The 22,286-nt window shown below is 46.8% G+C and overlaps 3 non-coding genes across 3 annotated transcripts; all 3 read left to right on the forward strand.

The window, feature by feature from the left end:
* Window positions 1–358: 358 nt before the first annotated feature.
* Window positions 359–521, forward strand: LOC135045555 (U1 spliceosomal RNA). Its single transcript, XR_010237994.1, has one exon. It is a non-coding gene; the product is annotated as a U1 spliceosomal RNA (small nuclear RNA).
* Window positions 522–1,191: 670 nt separating this feature from the next.
* Window positions 1,192–1,355, forward strand: LOC135045545 (U1 spliceosomal RNA). Its single transcript, XR_010237984.1, has one exon. It is a non-coding gene; the product is annotated as a U1 spliceosomal RNA (small nuclear RNA).
* Window positions 1,356–1,507: 152 nt separating this feature from the next.
* On the forward strand, window positions 1,508–1,670 carry LOC135045562 (U1 spliceosomal RNA). Its single transcript, XR_010238000.1, has one exon. It is a non-coding gene; the product is annotated as a U1 spliceosomal RNA (small nuclear RNA).
* The last annotated feature ends 20,616 nt before the right edge of the window (window positions 1,671–22,286 follow it).

Raw genomic sequence — 22,286 nt, forward strand, 5'->3', positions numbered from 1 at the left:
TGGGAACAAGCAGAAGAAGAGATGTGGCAGAGGAGGCGGGAGGGGATAGGGTCAAGTGGGGAGGTGGTGAGGGGACAGGAACGAATGAGGGCCATGACTTCCTCTCCAGATGCATGGGAGAAAGATGACAGAGTTGGTGCGAGGGATGGGGAGGGTTGGTAAGGGATGGGAGAAGGCTGGTTACTGATAGTCTGGTGTGATGTGATGTCAGCTCTGGTAAAAGTCAGATTTCTTTGTCTCAGATCTTCCTCTAGCCTTGTTCTTATTTCGAGAGTTCCCTTGTGCTGCCTCAGTTGGATCTCCTTCACTTGACAGGGGGGTGCCCGAGCAGCGACCCTCCCCAGCTCTAGCCCAACTCCTACTAACCTGCCAGGTGAGATACTATAATCACGAAGGTGCTTCTCCCAGGGCAAGGCTCACCCATTGCACTCTGGGTGTGCTGCTCCTGCGATTTCCCCAAATGTGGGAAACTTGACTGCATAATTTGTGTTTCCCCTGGTCGGCTCTCGTATAATTCAGATCTCTTTGTCTCAGGTCTCTCTCCAGCCTAGTTTGCTGTCTGTTTCCACTTCTCTTTTCTTGAGCTGCTCCCTTCTATGCCCTTGCGCACTATCCTGACTTCTCCCGTCTGCTTACTTTGTGCCTTCCAACGCACAATGCGAACTACAGGTAGTGCTGCAGGTCCCACACCCTTTTATTTGCCTTACAGAGCAGCTCTGGAGCTGTTACAGTGCCCAGCTGCTGCAAGAAATCAGCTTGAATGCTTCGGGGCTGGGGCATAGCCAACATGAGCCCCACACCGAAGGAGGGTGGAGGTGTTTAATGCGAACTAGGGGTCATCCAAGCGCCGAAAAATGCTGCCATGCCCTGCACGCCCCTTTTCTCTTTTCATATGCAGACGAGGGTTGAAGCCAACTTTGACCCACTGCTTGGATGACATCACCATATGCAAATCCATCTGCTGCAGGCCTTCCCCCAGGAATGCTTGCACTAGTTGTTGCATTTGGTTTGTTGTTTGGGGGTGCTTCAGTATTAGGTAGCCTTCTGCCCTCCCATGTTCATCTGAAAATATGTGTTCTCCCTGCAGTTGTTGTCCCCAGATGAGAGTTCCCTTGTGCTGCCTCAGTTGAATCTCCTTTACTTGACAGAGATGTGCCTGAGCAGCGGCCCTCCCAAGCCCTATCCCAAATCATACTTATTTTGCATAGGAGATACCATGGTCATGAAGATTGTTCTCCCAGGGTGAGGTTCATTCATTGTATTCTGGGTATGCTGACCCGTATGATTTCCCCAAATGTGGGAAACTCGACTGCATTATTTGTGGTAGTGGGGGACTGTGTTTGTTCTTTCCTCTGGTCAGCTCTGGTAAAAGTCAGATTTATTTGTCTCAGATCTTCCTCTAGCCTTGTTCTTCTTTCGAGAGATTCCTTGTGCTGCCTCAGTTGGATCTCCTTCACTTGACAGGGGGGTGCCCGAGCAGCGACCCTCCCCAGCTCTAGCCCAACTCCTACTTACCTGCCAGGTGATATACTATGATCATGAAGGTGCTTCTCCCAGGGCAAGGCTCACTCATTGCACTCTGGGTGTGCTGCTCCTGTGATTTTTCCAAATGTGGGAAACTTGACTGCATAATTTGTTTTTCCCCTGGTCGGCTCTCGTATAATTCAGATCTCTTTGTCTCAGGTCTCTCTCCAGCCTAGTTTGCTGTCTGTTTCCACTTCTCTTTTCTTGAGCCGCTCCCTTCTATGCCCTTGCGCACTATCCTGACTTCTCCCGTCTGCTTAATTTGACTACAACCACCAATATATTCTGCTGCACTATATATATGCAAAGCTAATTCTGCTGGGTAATTACAACTGACTAAAACCACCAATATATTCTGCTGCACTATATCTATATTTGCAAAGCTAATTCTGCTGGGTAATTACAATTGACTACAACCACCAATATATTCTGCTGCACTATATCTATATATGCAAAGCTAATTCTGCTGAGTAATTACAATTGACTACAACCACCAATATATTCTGCTGCACTATATCTATATATGCAAAGCTAATTCTGCTGGGTAATGCAAATTGAAACATTATTGCATAGTATGTGATTTTGAAGTACTTTTTTAAAGTTTTGAATGATATAGACCCAGTTTAATCTTTGTGGAATGCCTGGTTGTTGTTTTTAAGGTAATTTATTGCCTGGCATTTGAGGGGGTGGGGTGTGGTTACAGATTTCAATTATTGGTTTCACTTGTAATAGTCTTCTACTTAAGTCCAATGGTGTAGGCTGTGCAAAGCCGTTTGGCTGTGCATTTATTGATCTAAGCATGCATTTTTATCAAAGCGTGATAAAATTGACACATAACAGCAGTGTTCAATCAGCATTAATTTATCTTCAGCTGATATCGATTGTGAATTGACGTTTCTTCTCTTCTTGTCACCTACAGGTAATTACAATTGACTACAACCACCAATATATTCTGCTGCACTATATCTATATATGCAAAGCTAATTCTGCTGGGTAATGCAAATTGAAACATTATTGCATAGTATGTGATTTTGAAGTACTTTTTTAAAGTTTTGAATGATATAGACCCAGTTTAGTCTTTGTGGAATGCCTGGTTGTTGTTTTTAAGGTAATTTATTGCCTGGCATTTGAGGGGGTGGGGTGTGGTTACAGATTTCAATTATTGGTTTCACTTGTAATAGTCTTCTACTTAAGTCCAATGGTGTAGGCTGTGCAAAGCCATTTGGCTGTGCATTTATTGATCTAAGCGTGCATTTTTATCAAACCGTGATAAAATTGACACATAACAGCAGTGTTCAATCAGCGTTCAATCGAAGTGAAAAAGAAGGAAAACAGAAGCACACCAATCTAACAAAACAAAGAAAACTGAAGAACTAATAACAAATGTGAGTCACTTACTCCTCAGATCACTCACCTCCTGATTGTTGCATCTGATTACATAGCACAGAACTACCTTACTTGGACATTTCATAAACCATCCATTTCACCTACAAATGCCTGTATCTGTATTATTGTAATTTTGTTTTTTAAGCACAGCTGCACCAATGCAATTTTACCTGCAAACACTTAAAACATCTAACATAATTACCATTGCTTCTTAAACCTCTCACAATCCTTTCATTTCTTACACTCCAAATACTTTTCTGCACCCACTTTATCTACGCTTTTGACTCATTTCATACTAAATCTACACCCCTTGAGCCTACACAGCTTTTCTCACCTGCATTTCTGCAATTCTTCTGCTCGGATTGCCTTACAGTCTCCTCTCCTACTTCCACTTTCCCTCAACCTATTTACCTACTTAACACTATGTCAAGGTTTTCTTATACTCCCCACATCACTAAGTGTCTACCTAATAATGTATCTTTAGCCTTCCCCCCTAGTCTCCTCCACCTCCTCCTCTCTCCCCTCCTCTGTCTCCCCTCCATCCCTCTGTTTCCTTCCCCCACCTTTCCTGTTACCCCACTTTCATTCACCTCTGCCCCATGGTCCTGCTACCCCACAACTCAGCCCTGCTCCCTCTCTCCCTTCCCTGTCACCTCCCCACACCCCCATCCACATCACACTGACCTCCCTCCCTGCCCACCTCCTGCAGTTTCCCCTCCTTGCTCAGGCACCCGTACCATCACTACTCTCTCATCATCCCTGCCCTCAAAGTTAATCCCACCTCATCGCTACAGCAACCCTGAAAATCTAATTCACATCTCTCCCACAAACTCATACCCCCTATCCTGTGCCCTCTGGAATGCCAGATCTGTTTATAACAAACTGGTCCCCACTCATGACCTTTTCATTTCCAACTCCCTACACCTACTAGCCATTACTGAAACTTGGATTACGCCCTCTGACACTACTTCTGCTGCTGCTCTCTCTGCTGGGGGCCTTACATTCACACACACACCCCGACCTGGGGGTCGCCATGGGGGTGGTGTTGGGGTCCTTTTACCTTCTAGTTACTCCTACCAACTCATACCACCAGAACCATCCCTTATATTCTTTACATTTGAGGTCCACGCCATATGCCTCTTCCAACCAGTTTATCTTAGAGTAGCTGTCATTTACCGCCCCCCTGGCACTGCTTCCAAATTAATCGACAACTTTGCTTCCTGGCTTCCTCACTTCCTCTCTTCTGACATTCCCACCATTATCCTAGGCGATTTCAACATCCCTATTGACATCCCCACACAATCCCCTGCCTCTAAACTCCTTAACCTCACCTCTTCACTTGGTCTCTCCCAGTGGACCTCCTCACCCTCCCATGTGAATGGGAGCTCACTGGATCTGGTCTTCACTCACCGCTGTGATATTTCTGATTTTTCCAACTCCCCATTTCCCCTCTCTGACCACCACCTGCTCTCCTTCAACCTATCTCTCTCGACTTCCCCATCTCTACCTCCTAAGGCTACCATCACTAAGCGTAACATTGAAGCTATTGACACCACATTCCTTTCCTCCCTGTTTGACTCACTTCTCTCTCCTATTCTCTCTCTCTCATGCCCTGAACAAGCCACTTCCACATACAATGCTTCCCTTACTTCTGCTCTTGACTCTGTTGCTCCACCAACCACTATTCACCCTCACAAATTAACACCTCAACCCTGGCACACCAAATGCACCAGATATCTGCAAAAATGCTCACGTACGGCTGAGCGACACTGGAGGAAATCACGCTCTAAGGCAGACTTCCTCCATTTCAAACTTATGCTCTCATCCTTCAGTGCTGCCCTTTCTCTTGCTAAACAGTCATACTTCAAGAACCTCATCTCCTCCCAGTCTTCCAACCCCCGGCGCCTCTTTGCCACTCTCAACTCACTCCTCTGCCCACCTCCACCTCGTCTCCCTTCCTCACTCTCTGCTCTTGACTTTGCCACTTACTTCACATCCAAAATTGACTCCATACGTCAGGACATCACATCACACCAGACTATCAGTAACCAGCCTTCTCCCAACCCTTACCAACCCTCCCCATCCCTCGCACCAACTCTGTCATCTTTCTCCCATGCATCTGGAGAGGAAGTCATGGCCCTCATTCGTTCCTGTCCCCTCACCACCTCCCCACTTGACCCAATCCCCTCCCGCCTCCTTTGCCACCTCTCTTCTTCTGCTTTTTCCCATCTTTCCCACCTTCTCAATCTCTCCCTCTCATCAGGCACTGTCCCCTCTGCCTTCAAGCACGCTCTCATCTCTCCTATTCTTAAAAAACCTACCCTTGATCCAAACACTCTCTCCAACTACCGACCCATCTCTCTCCTCCCTTTTGCCTCCAAACTCCTTGAGCGTATTGTCTACAACCGCCTTACTTCCTTTCTTTCCTCACACTCACTGCTTGACCCATTCCAGTCTGGCTTCCGTCCTCTCCACTCCACTGAAACTGCCCTTACAAAAGTATGCAATGACCTCCATGCTGCTAAATCTAAGGGACACTACTCTCTACTTATTCTACTTGATCTCTCTGCTGCTTTTGACACTGTGGACCATCCTCTCCTACTGCAAATCCTTCACTCCATTGGTCTGCGTAACACAGCCCTCTCTTGGTTGTCGTCCTAACTTTCTGACCGTTCATTCTCTGTCTCCTCTCATGACTCCACCTCCCCCTCACTTCCACTAACTGTAGGGGTACCCCAAGGTTCTGTCCTTGGTCCTCTTCTCTTCTCTCTCTATACGTCCTCACTAGGTAAGCTCATTAGTTCTTTTGGTTTCCAATATCATCTCTATGCTGATGACACTCAAATCTATCTTTCCTCTCCAGACCTCTCCCCTACTCTCCTCACTCGTATCTCCAACTGTCTCTCTGCTATCTCTTCCTGGATGTCCCAGCGCTTTCTTAAACTTAACATGTCTAAGACCGAGCTGATCATCCTACCTCCCTCCCGCATAACCTCACCTCCTACAATCTCATTATCTATTGATGGCACTACTATCTCCTCTACCCCCCAAGTGCGCTGTCTTGGAGTAATCCTTGACTCCTCCCTCTCCTTCAAACCACACATTCAGCACCTCTCACAAACCTGCCGTTTTCATCTAAAAAATATTTCCAGGATCAGACCCTTTCTGACCCAGGATGCTACTAAGACTCTTATCCACTCACTGGTCATCTCCAGACTGGACTGCTGTAATCTCTTCCTGACTGGCATTCCTGACAAATACCTCTCTCCACTCCAATCTATCCTCAATGCTGCTTCCCGGCTCATTTTCCTCACCAAACGCACTACGTCCACCTCTCCTCTCTTACTAGTTCTTCACTGGCTCCCCTTCCCTTTCAGAATCCATTTCAAGCTTCTCACACTTGCTTACAAAGCCCTCACCCACTCCTCTCCAATCTACATCTCTGATCTTATCTCGCTTTACACTCCCACCCGCCCTCTTCGCTCTGCTAATGCACACCGACTCCTGCCTACGGATTACTTCCTCCCACTCCTACCTCCAAGATTTTTCACGTGCTGCACCACTTCTCTGGAATTCCCTATCTCTCCCCCTCAGACTCTCCACCTCTCTACAAAACTTCAAACGGGCTCTCAAGACCCACTTCTTCACCAAACCCAGCCAAATCTCATCCTAAACCTCTGTTCCACGCTCTCTATGTACCCCATCTGTCTCACCCCTGTCTGTCTACCCCTCCCTTTTAGAATGTAAGCTCTCACGAGCAGGGCCCTCTTCCCTCATGTGCTTACTCTTTTCTTACTTTAATAATCTTCAGCTGCACCAAATCCAGCAGTCTTCTGCCACCTGATACTTATTCCAGTGTCATCTGCTGATGTAGCTATGTTTATTTACCCTGTACTTGTCCTATATTGTTGTCAACTGTAAATTGCTGTTTTCCTGTTTGATTATTTGTTTATGTACTCTGTAATTGGGCACTGCGGAACCCTTGTGGCGCCATATAAATAAAGGATAATAATAATAATAATAAATAATATAATATATAGCAGTACGGTACAGTAGGCCACTGCTCTACCTACCTCTGTGTCGTCAAGTATACTATCCATCCATACCTGTGGTGCATTTTAGAAAAAAACATGTCTCGGCAGAGCAATCTATAAATCCATAATTTTTCAGACAGCAACAGTGGGTATTGTAATAGTCACCCAATCCATCACTTTTATAGGGTTACATGCACCCACATGCTACAGCCTGTCTCAATAATTTTACTGTCACGGTGTGTGTGTTTGTGTTTTTATTTGGGTATTTTTTGTTGTTGTAGAACTACAGGTACCAGCAAGCCCGTTATTTCCCCGCCTGCTGGTACTTGAGGTTCTCCAAGTACCAGCAAGCGGGGGAGGCTTGCTGGGCCTTGTAGTTCCACAACAACAAAAACAATATTCTTTTTTTACACACATGGCTATCAGCCCGGCACCCACCACCCAGGGGTGCTGGGGACAGCCTCGGGCTTCACCTCTGGCCCTTGGGTGCCTCGAGGGGAGGAACCTCTTGATTTAAGGGGTCCCCACTCCTCCAGGGAACCCCGGCCAGGGGTGACTAGTTGGAGGGGTAATGCCAGGGCCGCAGGGACCTACATAAAAGTGTCCCCCGTCTGTGGCATTATCTCTCTGGCTAGTGGAGCCCGGTGCTGGTTTTAAAAATATGGGGGACCCCTACATCTTTTGTCCCACGTATTTTTGGAACCTGGACCGTTCTAAGAGCCCGGTGCTGGTTGTCTAAATACGGGGAACCCCTGTCCAATTTTCCCCCCAGTATTTAAAAAACCAGGACCAGCTCAAAGAGCCCGAGGCTGGTTATACTAAGGAGGGGGGACCTCACGCATTTTTTTTAACCCATTCAGACCCTTCTCCTTTAAGTTAATGGAAGCCCTGGACAACAAAAGTGCATTCATGTCCTCCTCCCTCACCCTTCCCAGTCCCAAACACTCATTTTTTTTTCTTTAAAAATGTATAATATATAACAAGAACAATGAGCAGGCAGGCAGCGGGCATTGGCGGCATCGGACTGAGATAGAAATTAGTGGTGGAGGGCTGGGTCAGTTGATTGTGGGAGAGTTTGTAAGCCATTGACGGTGGCAGCGGGTATCGGCTCAGAGGCAGTAGCGGGCATTGGCTAAGGGTCATCGGCAGGATTCGGCGGAAATTATGGCTGTAGTGCCTCACTAGCCACTGACCTCACCGCACGCCACTGTGGGACAGATGTAACATGCAGAGAGAGGTAGATTTGGGAGGGGGAATGTCCTAGCATAACTGTTAATTGCAGTGTAATACTGTAATTCAGCTGTGCAGCATTTGTGGCTAAATGTCAAAGAAGCCAGTATTTACCCCGCATGCAAAACAATAAATGTATTTGAACATACCTCCCAACTATACCAATTTTTGCAGGACAGTCACTTTTTTTGGGAATGTCCAGCTAACAACCCCCCCCCCCTGTGGGGGCCGCAGTGTCCCATAGTCATGGGGAAGGGGGGGGGGGTGGAAGGCTCCCTGTAGCTTGTTGCTCTGCAAATATGCACATTGTGGGTAATTCAGACCTGATCGCTAGGGTGTGTTTTTTGCATCCCTGTAATCAGGTAGTTGCCGCCTACAGCGGAAGGGAAAATTTGCTGTGCAGGTGTGTGATCACATGTGCACAAGAGCTGCACAGCTCAGCACTTACTCAGCCATTGAGGTGACGTCACAAATCCTCCCACAAAACGCCGGGTCCCTCCAGTGTTTTTCCGGACACTCCCTAGAAACATTCAGTTGCAACCCACACAAACACCCTCTTCTTGTCAATCTTCTTGTGATCTCCGGACCGTCGCACTTACGCATTGTGGCGCATACGCTTGTGCAGTGCAGACCAGATTGCCCGTTGGGTGAAAATAAATTGAAGCGATCTGGTCTGAATAAGCCTCAATGTCTATTCACGGGAGACAGAGGGGCTGGGGCATGGCCAGCAGCTCACAGAGCACCTATAATGACAAAAATGGGAGACATGGCTCATGATCGCGATATACCTGCGAAGGTACGCCCTCTACTGATTGACAGGCAGAGGCATTCGCATTTTCTGCGGGGCACCCGGAGAAAATGTAGGCACGCGCACAGGATGGACCCTGCGTATATGCCCCAATCCTCTTCATAGTTTTTGCGGTTGGAACGCGTATTACGATCCAAACTGAATTAGGCCCTATGTCTTATATACACGAGCAGTGTGAAAATGGGGGTAATTCGATGGGGGTAATTCCAAGTTGATCGCAGCAGGAATTTTGTTAGCAGTTGGGCAAAACCATGTGTACTGCAGGGGAGGCAGATATAACATGTGCAGAAAGAGTTAGATTTGGGTGAGTTATTTTGTTTCTGTGCAGGGTAAATACTGACTGCTTTATTTTTACACTGCAAATTAGATTGCAGATTGAACACACCACACCCAAATCTAACTCTCTCTGCACATGTTAAATCTGCCTTCCCTGCAGTGCACATAGGTGGTCATTCCGAGTTGTTCGCTCTGTAATTTTCTTCGCATCGCAGCGATTTTCCGCTTAATGCGCATGCGCAATGTTCGCACTGCGACTGCGCCAAGTAAATTTGCTATGCAGTTAGGAATATTACTCACCGTTTTTTCATCGTTCTGGTGATCGTAATGTGATTGACAGGAAGTGGGTGTTTCTGGGCGGAAACAGACCGTTTTAGGGGCGTGTGGGAAAAAATGCTACCGTTTCTGGGAAAAACGCGGTAATGGCTGGAGAAACGGAGGAGTGTCTGGGCGAACGCTGGGTGTGTTTGTGACGTCAAACCAGGAACGACAAGCACTGAACTGATCGCACTGGCAGAGTAAGTCTCGAGCTACTCAGAAACTGCACAGAGATGTCTTATCGCAATAGTGCAAATCTTTCGTTCGCAATTTTAAGATGCTAAGATTCACTCCCAGTAGGCGGCGGCTTAGCGTGTGCAATGCTGCTAAAAGCAGCTTGCGAGCGAACAACTCGGAATGAGGGCCATGGGGGGTAATTCTGAGTTGATCGCAGCAGGATTTTTGTTAGCAGTTGGGCAAAACCATGTGCACTGCATTTACGAACAGATGATTTTTTATATAAATTTTAAAATGTTAGTAAATGTGTGTTTTTTTTTCAACCTGGAAGCCCAACATCGATTAAGATCGATCTTAAATAGACCCCTGGGTTTTAAGGATAACCATGGTTGAGTCCAATGGTTAATTCACATTGACCGAAGTTCTAATTAAGTCACCCGTGCTCAAGCATGATATCCTTAAAATCTGGATTGCAATGACAGCATTTGGGAACTATGCCTAAGGGTTTAATTTTTACATTTATCCACTGACAATAAATCTACCTACAATATCCCTGTAACTGTTATGATTACAGTATTTCACTAAATAATTTAATTTGCTGAACCCTCTGTAAAAAGAAATATTAAGATGCTGTAATTCCCAGATGCAGCAAATTTGTTAGCTAGTGGGCAAAACCATGTGCACTGCAGGGATGGGGGGGGGGGGGGGGGGCAGATATAACATTTGCAGAGAGATTTAGGTGGGTTATATTGTTTGTGTGCAGGGTAAATACTGGCTGTTTTGTTTTTACACTGCAATGTAGATTTCAGTTTGAACACACCGCACCAAAATCTAACTCTCTCTGCACATATTATACACCCCCCCCCCCCTGCAGTGTACATGGTTTTAGCTAATAAATTTGCTGCTGTGATCAGATCTGAGTTAAGCCCTATGTATTTGGCACTGGCAAAGGGTTAGAGCCTTGCTGTAGAACTCACACCTTTCTTATCATGCATTGTAATATTTCCTATGTCCTGATGTTGTGCTCTCTGCTCCATCCAAGTAAACAGCAATGTAGCGTGGCTATCAAAGAGCGTGAAGATTGCAGATTTCCTGGGATTAATGCTAAAGAATGCTATTATAGAGGCTGCTGCTTTAATTCAAGTGTCACTGGGGTTAAATGGTGTTTTTACCTTAAAAACACAGGTAGAGTATACAGTACAGTGGTAGAGTGGGAGCATGTAGTGCTATTGATTACAGATTTGATGGAGCTTAAACATGGATAAGGTCAATAGCTATAAGAGTTTATCTTGTGTATCCTTTATTCTTAGTCATGGTCAGATAAGATTAGAAAATACCATTTAAGTGGAAATTTCCTGTTAGCTGTTTTTCAGTTTGCTCAACTGTCTGATTAACTGGTCCTAAAAAAGGACCAAAGGAGCTAAATTGCCCTGTGATCTAGCTAAATTGCACCAGTTAAAAAAAAAAAAAACTAAGCTGCTGTAATTCCTGGATGTTTCCTTACTGCATCAACAGGAAGTGACAAGAAACAATGTAATGTGGAACCGTACAGCAGAAGGGATTGCGGCTACCCCACAATAAGTGCAGCGGAATGTAAGAAGAGGAATTGTTGCTTTGACTGCAGCATTCCCGGGGTTAACTGGTGTTTCTTCAAGTCACAAGGTATGGAGCTGCTGTATAGTTACTCGCAAGTCAGTAGTTGTATGATGCTCACACCTGTTAAGCTGGATACACACAGAATGCCCTACACAGGGGGTGAAATGAGCGCCCCCCCACCCCCCGTACGCTCAGCACACATCACGCTGTGCTGAGCGGGGGGAGAGATGTGTGCTGAGCAGTTCGCTCAGCACACATCTCTCCCCAAAATCGGTCCGTGAATACGGACCTTTAAACTGGATCCACACTTAGATTATCTGTCCATTTTTTTTTTCTAGTTGAAACAAAATTATGCTAATATGTGGCAGCAAATGACAATTGACCATTTGCTCACAAACACTGGAAAACATCCAAAAATGGTCATTTAGATAAATTGGTTAAATCCATTTCATTTAGCTAATTTATCCAAACTACCTTTATTGTATCTTTGTGGGTGAATGATGTGTGGGTCAGTGTTGAGGGTGGTGGAGGAGATGGGTAATAGGCACAGCAGGGTGTGGACAGTCAAATAGTGTGCTTAGAGGTTCAGAGTCATTGTATGAGACTCTGGCAACAGTGAATTGATGAGTCTGGTGTCCATAGGGTGGGACGCACTAACCTTTTTATGCTATTGAAATAGTTCTCCTCCTGACCGACGCAGTTCCTTGCTCCGAGGTTGGTGTATTGTCCTGTTGCAGCGCCTCTCCACTGTGGTCACAGTGAGCTGTGTGGTGTTGCTGGCGCATGTCAATCTCCCCCCAACCTCCCTCTGGCATTTCAGACCTACGTACGCATGATGGGATCTTGTATGATATGCGCGTGTGCTGTAGAGATGAAAGTGGCGGTGAGGAGGCAGATCGTGAGATGGGGAAACTTTGTGGACTGTTAGCGAAGGGGAGCACTGGGCAATCTGAGTTGCAAAGAGGGCAGCAGAAGAGGTTATTGCATGTGCACTGGTGACAGGTCCATCCTTGGTGGCTAGCCTCAGTGGTAAAGGGGTACATGAGCTAGTGTCCCTTGGTCAGCCATGTACCATGGCCACCTCCCTACCTCCTATATATTCTCCCAAATCTGTCACTTTGTTACGGTCTGCTGCTGGCACTGGTGTATCGTCCTGCAGATGCCGTCTCCGCCCATTGCTGTGACTTCCCCCAGAGTTAGCCACACAGAGTGACAGATCTGGGAAAATATATAGGAGATCATTACTTTCACTTGCAGCCTACCTTATTTTTTGCAGCCTAGCATGCTCCTGACCCCTTCTCTCACTAATACTTATACAACATTCATGAACTCATCTTAAGGTTTCTTTATTATTCAGTCACACTGTCTTGGATCCAAACCATTTCCTGTGGCATTGCAGTCAAACAATTGAGCTATTTACCCTTGCATAGAAAGGTATAATCTAAGCTAGAGAATTCTATTTGGAGCTCACCTTGTACTTTGTGAAGAAATAATCAGCATTGTGGCTGAGCAGATATATGGAGTGTGTGGCTGCACACTGCATTGATCTGCTGAGTTGCAATGCTAATAATTTTTTTTTGCAAAGTACCAATAGCTTCATATAATGTTCACAATTTTTATGCAGGATCAAGTAGCTCAATGGGTAGGGTGTTTGATTAGAATTCAACAGGTTATAGGTTTGAATCCTGGGTATGGTAGTTTGAGGTGTTATTTAATAAAGTGTGTTTATATATTAGTCACACATGGCTTACTTGTACAAATGGCATGTCACCAGTTAGTGCTGACTGCTGATATGCCATTTGCACAAGCAAGCCATGTGTGACTGTATATGCATTTAAGGAGGGCCCCCCGGCAATACCACAAACCATTGAGTGTCAAGTATACTAGATATATCTTCATATCTCATGTGCTTTCTCTGAGACCAATCTTGTTATGCCCCTTCCCCACGAGGCATGCGCCTTTTGTCCATATTGCAAAAATAGTGGGGGGGGGGGGGGGCATATAATTCTCTGTCACAGGGCACTAAAAAGTCTAGTTATGGCTCTGGTATGCATTATGTAATCTGGCAGACCATCTCTCCAACACTGGCTGATTGGAATAGAAATCCGGTTATCTATGTGAGCAAATGACCATCAACGATTTACTCTCAAACACTAGAAAATGGACAAAAATGGTCCCCTAAACAAATTGGTTACATTTTGGGTTTAACCAATTTGTGTAATGACCATTTTTGACCACTTTTCTAGTGTTTGGGAGCAAATGGTTAATTGACATTTGCTCCTATACATTACCAGATTTTTATTCCATCCATCCAGACTGGATAGATAGCCTGACAGATAATTGTGTAGTGTACGCCCAGGATAACTGTCAGTTATGCTTTCTTTTATGATGGCACACAAATGGGTGGGCAGATCCAGGGCAAGCACTGCCCACTCATGCATAGTTGTCAACTGATGTGAAGTTCCAGGGGGCAATCTCAGTTATAAATAAAAGTATCTGGAAATTGTCCCTAGTTTAATAAAAAAAAAAAAAATTGATCAACTCCATTTATTTAGTATGATATCCCAGGTGATAGGATGCCGACATCTCAAACTACAATACCAAGGATTCAAACCTATAACCTGTTGAATTCTAATCAAACACCCTACCCATTGAGCTATTTGATCCTGCATAAAAATTGTGAACATTATATGAAGCTATTGGTACTTTGAAAAAAAAAGTATCAGCATTGCAACGCAGCAGATCCATGCAGTTTGCAGCCACACACTACATGTATCTGCTCAGCCACAATGCTGATTATTTCTTCACAAAGTACAAGGTGAGCTCCAAATAGAATTCTCTATCTTAGAATTATACCTTTCTATGCCAAACTTAGAAGTCGGGCCCCCCACCCTGGGATCCCCCAGAGGGAGGCCCGCCCCGTCATGCGGCAGGCTTGTCCGTTTTGGAAGCAGGCTGACGGGCAGCCCAGGCTTGCTTCAGTCTGGGCTTGGCAGGTCTGGAAGCATGAGCTTGCTTTGGGTATGCCTGACCATGGGTACGCTTTACCTGGAGGATGAAAGGGCCAAGGAAAAGTACTTTTAGCCTTCTACGTGGTAGGAGTCATACTAGGTAGGCAAGTTGTTTTAGCAGTAGCCAGATCAGCTACAATCTTATTGAGGTCTTCTCCAAAGAGAGTGTCTCCCTTGATAGGAAGCACCTCCAGGGTTTTCTTGGAATCCATATCCACCGACCAGGATCTCAACCAGCTGTATAAAGTATTACCTTGGAACTGGCTCTCCACTCCCCATTATCTGGTTATCATGACTTCCTCCGCCAGTTTCCAGACTCGCTTGCTGAAGCTCGGCCACTTCTTCCTAGCAGCAGGCTCCTGGATCACTGGGCAGCAGAGGTGCTTGGGAGCCGGATGGGGGAGGAGCAATAAGGCAGGCAGCCTTTGGCACACACACACACACACACACACACACACACACACACACACCAAAAAAGAACATATCCCAGTTTAACATAACGCTATGTGGTGCAAGGTATGGAGCTGGTCACTTGTATCAGACCTCTGACATTTGCCTTTTCACCCATATTGCATACTTTTTCTTGCAGGTTGTGTCTTAATTCAAGAAGTGTTCTAAGTACTTCAGCTTAGTATCTTTACTGACCCCTCTTTACCCCACACTACATAACTGACCCCTCTATACCCTACACTACATCACTGACCTTTCTATAACCATCACTGCATTACTGACCCCTCTTTACAGTACACTGACCTCTATATACCTGCTAGTACATCCCTGATGCCTATATTCCCTACGCTACATCCCTGACACCTCTATTCCCTACGCCACATCCCTGATGCCTCTATTCCCTACGCCACATCCCTGACGCCTCTATTCCCTACGCCACATCCCTGACGCCTCTATTCCCTACGCCACATCCCTGACGCCTCTATTTCCTACGCTACATCCCTGACGCCTCTATTCCCTACGCCACATCCATGACGCCTCTATTCCCTACGCCACATCCCTGACGCCTCTATTCCCTACGCCACATCCCTGACGCCTCTATTCCCTACGCTACATCCCTGACGCCTCTATTCCCTACGCTACATCCCTGACGCCTCTATACAGTACAATGCATTACTGATCCCTCTAGACCATACATCCTCATTACATCAGAGAGTTAGTGAAACACTGGAAAAAATAAGGGTATAAGTGGACTACAGAAACTGATGCTCTAAACAAAGGAGAGAGAGAGAGAGAGAGAGAGTAAAGCACAAGGGAAAGTGGGCAATTGGAACACCATAGAGAGAGGAGAGATAGAAATGCCTGAAAAAGTAAAGGGGGTTGGGTATGGCATCCGGCGCTCGGGATTCCAGAGGTCACATGATCCCCAATCCTAATACTAACCCTCTGGGGGGGTGGCGGATAGGGCTAACCCTCAGGGGGTGGCAGCTAGGGCTACCCCCCCCTCCTAGTGCCTTCCCTTACACCACCTCCCCTGGTCCGACTCCTAACCCTCCCTCCAATACTCACCTTCGGGATGTTGGCTGTCTGTGTGCCGGCACCAGTCTCCCAAGTGGTGTCAGGATTCCAACATCGGTCAAATGACCGCCGGTATACCATCTGCCGGGATGGTAAATGTATCCTGAGGACAGGTAGTGAGTGTGGAGGGATAGGTGGTTCAGTAAAATGTAACGGCTCAAACTGCGATCATTCACTGATAAATTGATTTATAGCTCTCCCTTTTTAACCATTGCAATTATAAAAGCAATGTTTTTTTAAACTTTTAAATAAAGCTTGTTAGCATCCCCAGCACACTGTATATGCTGGGAGATGTAGTTCTCAATATGAAAACATTTAATTACTGTATGAACTCTAATCCCACAACTGAAACCTGGATGGTGCTCCTGGCAAGTGACATCCTGGCCAAGGGGTAGATACGCCCCTGAGGGTCAGGGCCAGCAACAGAAATCTTGGGCCCCAGTACACTGATATCTCTGGGGCCCCCTTAAGCCCCCCTTAACTTGGCAGAGGGATCTTTAAAAAAAAAATGGAGCCTTTGACTCGGACCGTCAGTGAGGCCGGCAGGTGGTTTTCATACTGGGCTATCCAGCTCTTCGGTGGCGGTGGCAGGGACATTCAGAAAAGGGCCAGCACAGCAACATGCATAATAATGGCAATACAGTATGGACAACTGGGACTGGACAAAGTGATGGGGTAAAAGGAGGGGGGAGGGTTTAGTTGGCCTGTTGACACTGCAGCATACTTACGACTGCAAGGGATATAGGACTCTTGAGTTCACGGGCCAATTTCATGGCAGTCTCGGATAGGAGGGCATTGTGGATTCACCAAGGGAATGCTGATGCTGACTCCAAGAAGAAAGGGAGTCTCTTCCCTATGAAGGTGAAGCCTTGTTTGGCGACGGCCTAGTTAATTTGATCTCGGCAGCTCCCGCAGGTAAGCCAACCTTCTTGCCCTATGTTCCCTCTCAACGGATGAAGACGCATCATTATCTACCGCAGTCATTTTGGCCCAATAGATATGCAAGAAGTTAAGATTCCCCTTTCTTTGCAGGTAGAGGAAGGAGATGGAAGAGGTCTGTAGCCTCTTCAAGATCGCAGGAGCAGAGATTGTCCTCTGCTTCTGCCAAATCCACTGCGTGACGCTGGGGCTTTCTTGCAGGAGCCCACACCAGTGGGGGCACGTCTAAAACTCTTCAGTCAGTTCTGGATTCATTCGGACCTGGACTCGTGGGTTTTACAAATAGTGTCCCAAGGGTACAAACTGGGGTTTCAAGACGTTCCCCCTCACCGATTGTTCAAATCGGCCTTAGTCAGCAGGGAGAAGGTTTTTATTCAAGCCTCTTCGTGGTCCCGAAGCCGGACGGCTCAGTCAGACCAATCTAAATTCTGAAATCCCTCAATTTCTTCCTAAAGAAATTCAATTTCAAGATGGAATCTCTCAGGGTAGTGATCTCCAGTCCGGAGGAAAGAGATTTCATGGTTTTGGTAGACATAAAGGATGCCTACTTACATGTTCCCATTTAGCCACTGCATCAAGCTACCTAAGGTTTGCAATTCAGGATTGTCATTACCAATTTCAGACATTGCCGTTTGGTCTGTCCACGGCTCCGAGGATTTTCACCAGGGTGATGGCGGAAATGATGGTTCTCCTTCGCAAGCAAGGAGTCACAATTATCCCGTACTTGGATGATCTCCTGATAAAGGTGAGATCCAGGGACCAGTTGGTGCAAAACATTGCACTCTCCCTGACAGTTCTTCAACAACATGGTTGGCTCCTACACTTGCCAAAATCGCAGTTGGTCCCAATGACGCGGTAGTTGTTTTTGGGAGTCATACTGGACACAGAAGAGGTTTTCTTCCAGGGGAAAGGCTATGGAGATCCAGAGTCTGGTCAAACAAATTCTGAAACCAGCAAGAGTGTTAATCCATCAATGCATTCGGTTGCTGGGGAAGATGGTTGTGGCCTACGAGGCCATTCAGTTTGGCAGGTTCCATGCTAGAGTGTTCCAGTGGGACCTGTTGGACAAGTGGTCCGGATCCCACCTACACATGCACCGGAGGATAATCCTGTCTTCCAAGACCAGAATCTCACTCCATTGGTGGCTGCACAGTTCTCACCTCCTAGAGGGGCGATGGTTCGGGATCCAGCACTGGATCCTACGGACCACAGATGCAACCCTCCGAGGCTGGGGAGCAGTCACACAGGGGGAAAACGTCCAAGGAAGATGGTCAAGTCAGGAAAGTTGTCTCCACATAAATGTTCTGGAGTTAAGGGCCATTTAATAACTGCAGACACAGTACGCACTGGGACGGGTGCCCAGCATCCTCTACAGACTAAGAGAAAAGGATTTACCGGTAGGTATTAAAATTCTAGTTTCTCTAACGTCCTAGAGGATGCTGGGGACTCCGTAAGGACCATGGGGATAGACGGGCTCCGCAGAGTTCATGATCTTCACTGAGCACTGCAGCTGTGCGCCATTGCTCCCATACACCTCACATACTCCGGTCACTGTAAGGGTGCAGGGCGCAGGGGGGGCACCCTGGGCAGCAATATAAACCTCTTTTTGGCAAAAATATAACATATATACAGCTGGGCACTGTATATATGTATGAGCCCCCGCCAATTTTACAGTTTAAGCGGGACAGAAGCCCGCCGCCGAGGGGGCGGGGCTTCTCCCTCAGCACTCACCAGAGCCATTTTTTCTCCAGAGCACCGCTGAGAGGAAGCTCCCCGGACTCTCCCCTGCTTATACCACGGTAGAGAAGAGGGTTGAAAAGAGGGGGGGGCACAAAATTCGGCGCAAATTACATACAGCAGCGCTACTGGACAAACATTAAGTTATTGTGTTATTCCTGGGTTATATAGCGCTGGGGTGTGTGCTGGCATACTCTCTCTCTGTCTCTCCAAAGGGCCTTGTGGGGAAACTGTCTTCAGAAAAAGCATTCCCTGTGTGTGTGGTGTGTCGGTACACGTGTATCGACATGTCTGAGGAAGAAGGCTATATTAGAGAGGAGCGGGAGCAAATGAATGTGGTGTCTCCGCTGACACCTGATTGGATGGATATGTGGAATGCTTTAAATGCTAGTGTAAACTCATTGTACAAAAGATTAGACAAGGCTGAAGCTTTGGGACAGTCAGGGTCTCAACCCATGCCTGATCCTATGTTGCAGGGACTGTCAGGGTCTCATAAGCGCCCACTATCCCAGATTGTTGACACAGATACCGACATGGATTCTGACTCCAGTGTCGATTACGATGATGCAAAGTTACAGCCAAAATTGGCAAAATCCATTCGATATATGATTATGGCAATAAAAGATGTTTTGCACATCACAGAGGAACCCCCTGTCCCTGACAAGAGGGTACATATGTACAAGGGAAAGAAGCCTGAGGTAACCTTTGAGGGGGTCACACGAGCTGAACGAGTTATGTGAAAAAGCTTGGGAATCTCCAGATAAAAGACTGCAGATTTCCAAAAGGATTCTTATGGCGTATCCTTTTCCATCAACGGATAGGTTACGATGGAAATCCTCCCCTAGGATGGACAAAGCATTAACACGCACAGCTACAGTTGGAAAATCAAATTTTTTACCTTATGTTCCCTCAAAGCATAAGAAAGCTCCGCATTATCAAATGCAGTCCTTTCGGTCACAAAGAAACAAGAAAGTGCGAGGTGCGTCCTTTCTTGCCAGAGGTAGGGGCAGAGGAATAAAGCTGCACAACACAGCTAGTTTCCAGGAACAGAAGTCCTCCCCGGCCTCTACAAAATCTACCTCATGACGCTGGGGCTCCACTGGCAGAGTCCGGCCCATGTGATGTCATGCAGCTGCTCTGACCACACCTCCTGTTTCTCCGTTGCCGACCCCATTTTGAAACCATGCCCCCGCACCGCTCCATCTCCGACTTGGAAATGGAGTGTTGTTGACCCCCCTCCCACCCCCCCCTTCACCGATTCACAGACAGAGGCGATCGCATTATCTGCGGGGTGTCGCAGAAAATGCAGGCGGATGCGTATGCTCTTAGCAGTTTTTGCAGTTGGATTGCGATCCAACCTGAATCAGGCCCCATTACCTATCACAATGCACTGCGGGTAGTACAAAATGGGGTTAATATAGGAGAAAAAAACCCAACCTTAACTGTCCCTGGTGGCTAGTGGAGCGGCTGCCCAGTAATCAGTGTCCACGCCAGTGCGCACACGGCCCGCCCCCATCAGCGGCCTCGTGATCCCGGAGGGCGGTGTGTGTGTGTGACTGACCTTAGGAAGAAACCGGAGCCTCCGCTGCAGTGACCCAGCAACCGGGGCACAGGAGTATACTGCGCCATTGGGAGTGATGGAGCTGCAGTAAAGAAGTCTATTAGACCTAGCCTGCTGCAGCCCTTGTAGATTCTTATAAAAAAAGTTCTTCTTTTCTTGCCAAAATTAATAGCTAAGAATAGGCTGCCTGAGGCATCCCCCTGTTAAGTGGCCTGCTACTGAAGGCACCAACTACAAACTGAGCTCCCTGTTCATGGAAGCGAGGTTATAGAGGAGGGGGCGCTGAGCATCTTGGGAACAGTCAAAAGCTTTGAGCCTGTTGGTGCCTCAGATCAAGATCCTACTCTACACCCCAATGTGAATCCTTGTGGAGTCCAGTGTACCCCACAGAAGAAATTAATGTGTCACACCCATTGGCAGCAACATTAGAATAGCTGCTGATGGGCACAATTGAGAAAGGAAGGGGGGAAAACATTTGAATCCAGCACATATATGTAATTTGAATATGTAATTTGTACCTTCCTACTTTAAAATGTAATGGATGAACCTCACCCTGTGAGAACTATCTTCATGATCAAGAGACCTCATATGCAAGATAAGTATGTGTTGGGATAGGGCTGTGGAGGGCGGCTGCTCGGGCACACCCCTGTCAAGTTAAGGAGATTCAACAGAGGCAGCACAAGGGAACTCTCATCTGGGGACAACAACTGCAGGGAGAACACATTTTCAGACGAATGTGGGAGGGCAGAAGGCTGCCTAATACTGAAGCACCCCCAAACAACAAACCAAATGCAGCAACTAGTGCAAGCATTCCTGGGGGAAGGCCTGCAGCAGATGGATTTGAATATGGTGATGTCATCCAAGCAGTGGGCATAGTTGGCTGCAACCCTCGTCTGCATATGAAAAGAGAAAAGGGTCACGCAGGGCATGGCGGCCTTTGTGGGGTTGCGCTTGGATGACGCCTAAATCGCTTTATACACCCCCACCCCCCATCAGTGTGGGCTCATGTTGGCCATGCCCCAGCCCCTGAAGCATTCAAGCTGATTTCTTGCAGCAGCTGGACCCAGTAACAGCTCCAGAGTTGTTCTACAAGACAAGTAAAAGGGTGTGAGCCCTGCAGCACCACCTGTAGTTTGCATACACACATATATAGGACAGCATCTCTTATATGCCCCAGGGTCAATAAAATAGTATCCTTATCTAGGGTATCCATCCCCTCAGATAAGGTATCCGTCCATGCCGCTACAGCACTACACACCCAGGCCGACGCAATTGCCGGTCTGAGTAAGGTACCTGAATGTGTATAAATGGACTTCAGGGTAATCTCCTGTTTGCGGTCAGCAGACTCTTTGAGGGTAGCCGTATACTGGGACGGGAGGGCTACCTTCTTGGATAAGCGTGTTAATGCTTTGTCCACCCTAGGGGAGGATTCCCATCGTAACCTATCCATTGATAGGAAAGGATACGCCATAAGAATCCTTTTGGAAATCTGCAGTCCTTTATCTGGAGATTCCCAAGCTTTTTCACATAACTCGTTCAGCTCGTGTGACCCCCTCAAAGGTTACCTCAGGCTTTTTTCCCTTGTACATATGTACCCTCTTGTCAGGGACAGGGGATTCCTCTCTGATGTGCAAAACATCTTTTATTGCCATAATCATATATCGAATGGATTTTGCCAATTTTGGCTGTAACTTTGCATCATCGTAATCGACACTGGAGTCAGAATCCGTGTCGGTATCTGTGTCAACAATCTGGGATAGTGGGCGCTTATGAGACCCTGACAGTCCCTGCAACATAGGATCAGGCATGGGTTGAGACCCTGACTGTCCCAAAGCTTCAGCCTTGTCTAATCTTTTGTGCAATGAGTTTACACTAGCATTTAAAACACTCCACATATCCATCCAATCAGCTGTCGGTGGAGACACCACATTCATTTGCTCCTGCTCCTCTCTAATATAGCCTTCTTCCTCAGACATGTCGACACACGTGTACCGACACACCACACACACAGGGAATGCTTTTTCTGAAGACAGTTTCCCCACAAGGCCCTTTGGAGAGACAGAGAGAGAGTATGCCAGAACACACCCCAGCGCTATATAACCCAGTAATACACAGTAACTTAATGTTTGCCCAGTAGTACTGCTGTATGTAATTTGCGCCGA

The sequence above is a fragment of the Pseudophryne corroboree genome, unplaced genomic scaffold (genome assembly GCF_028390025.1).
Source record: "Pseudophryne corroboree isolate aPseCor3 unplaced genomic scaffold, aPseCor3.hap2 scaffold_910, whole genome shotgun sequence".
NCBI lineage: Eukaryota > Metazoa > Chordata > Amphibia > Anura > Myobatrachidae > Pseudophryne > Pseudophryne corroboree.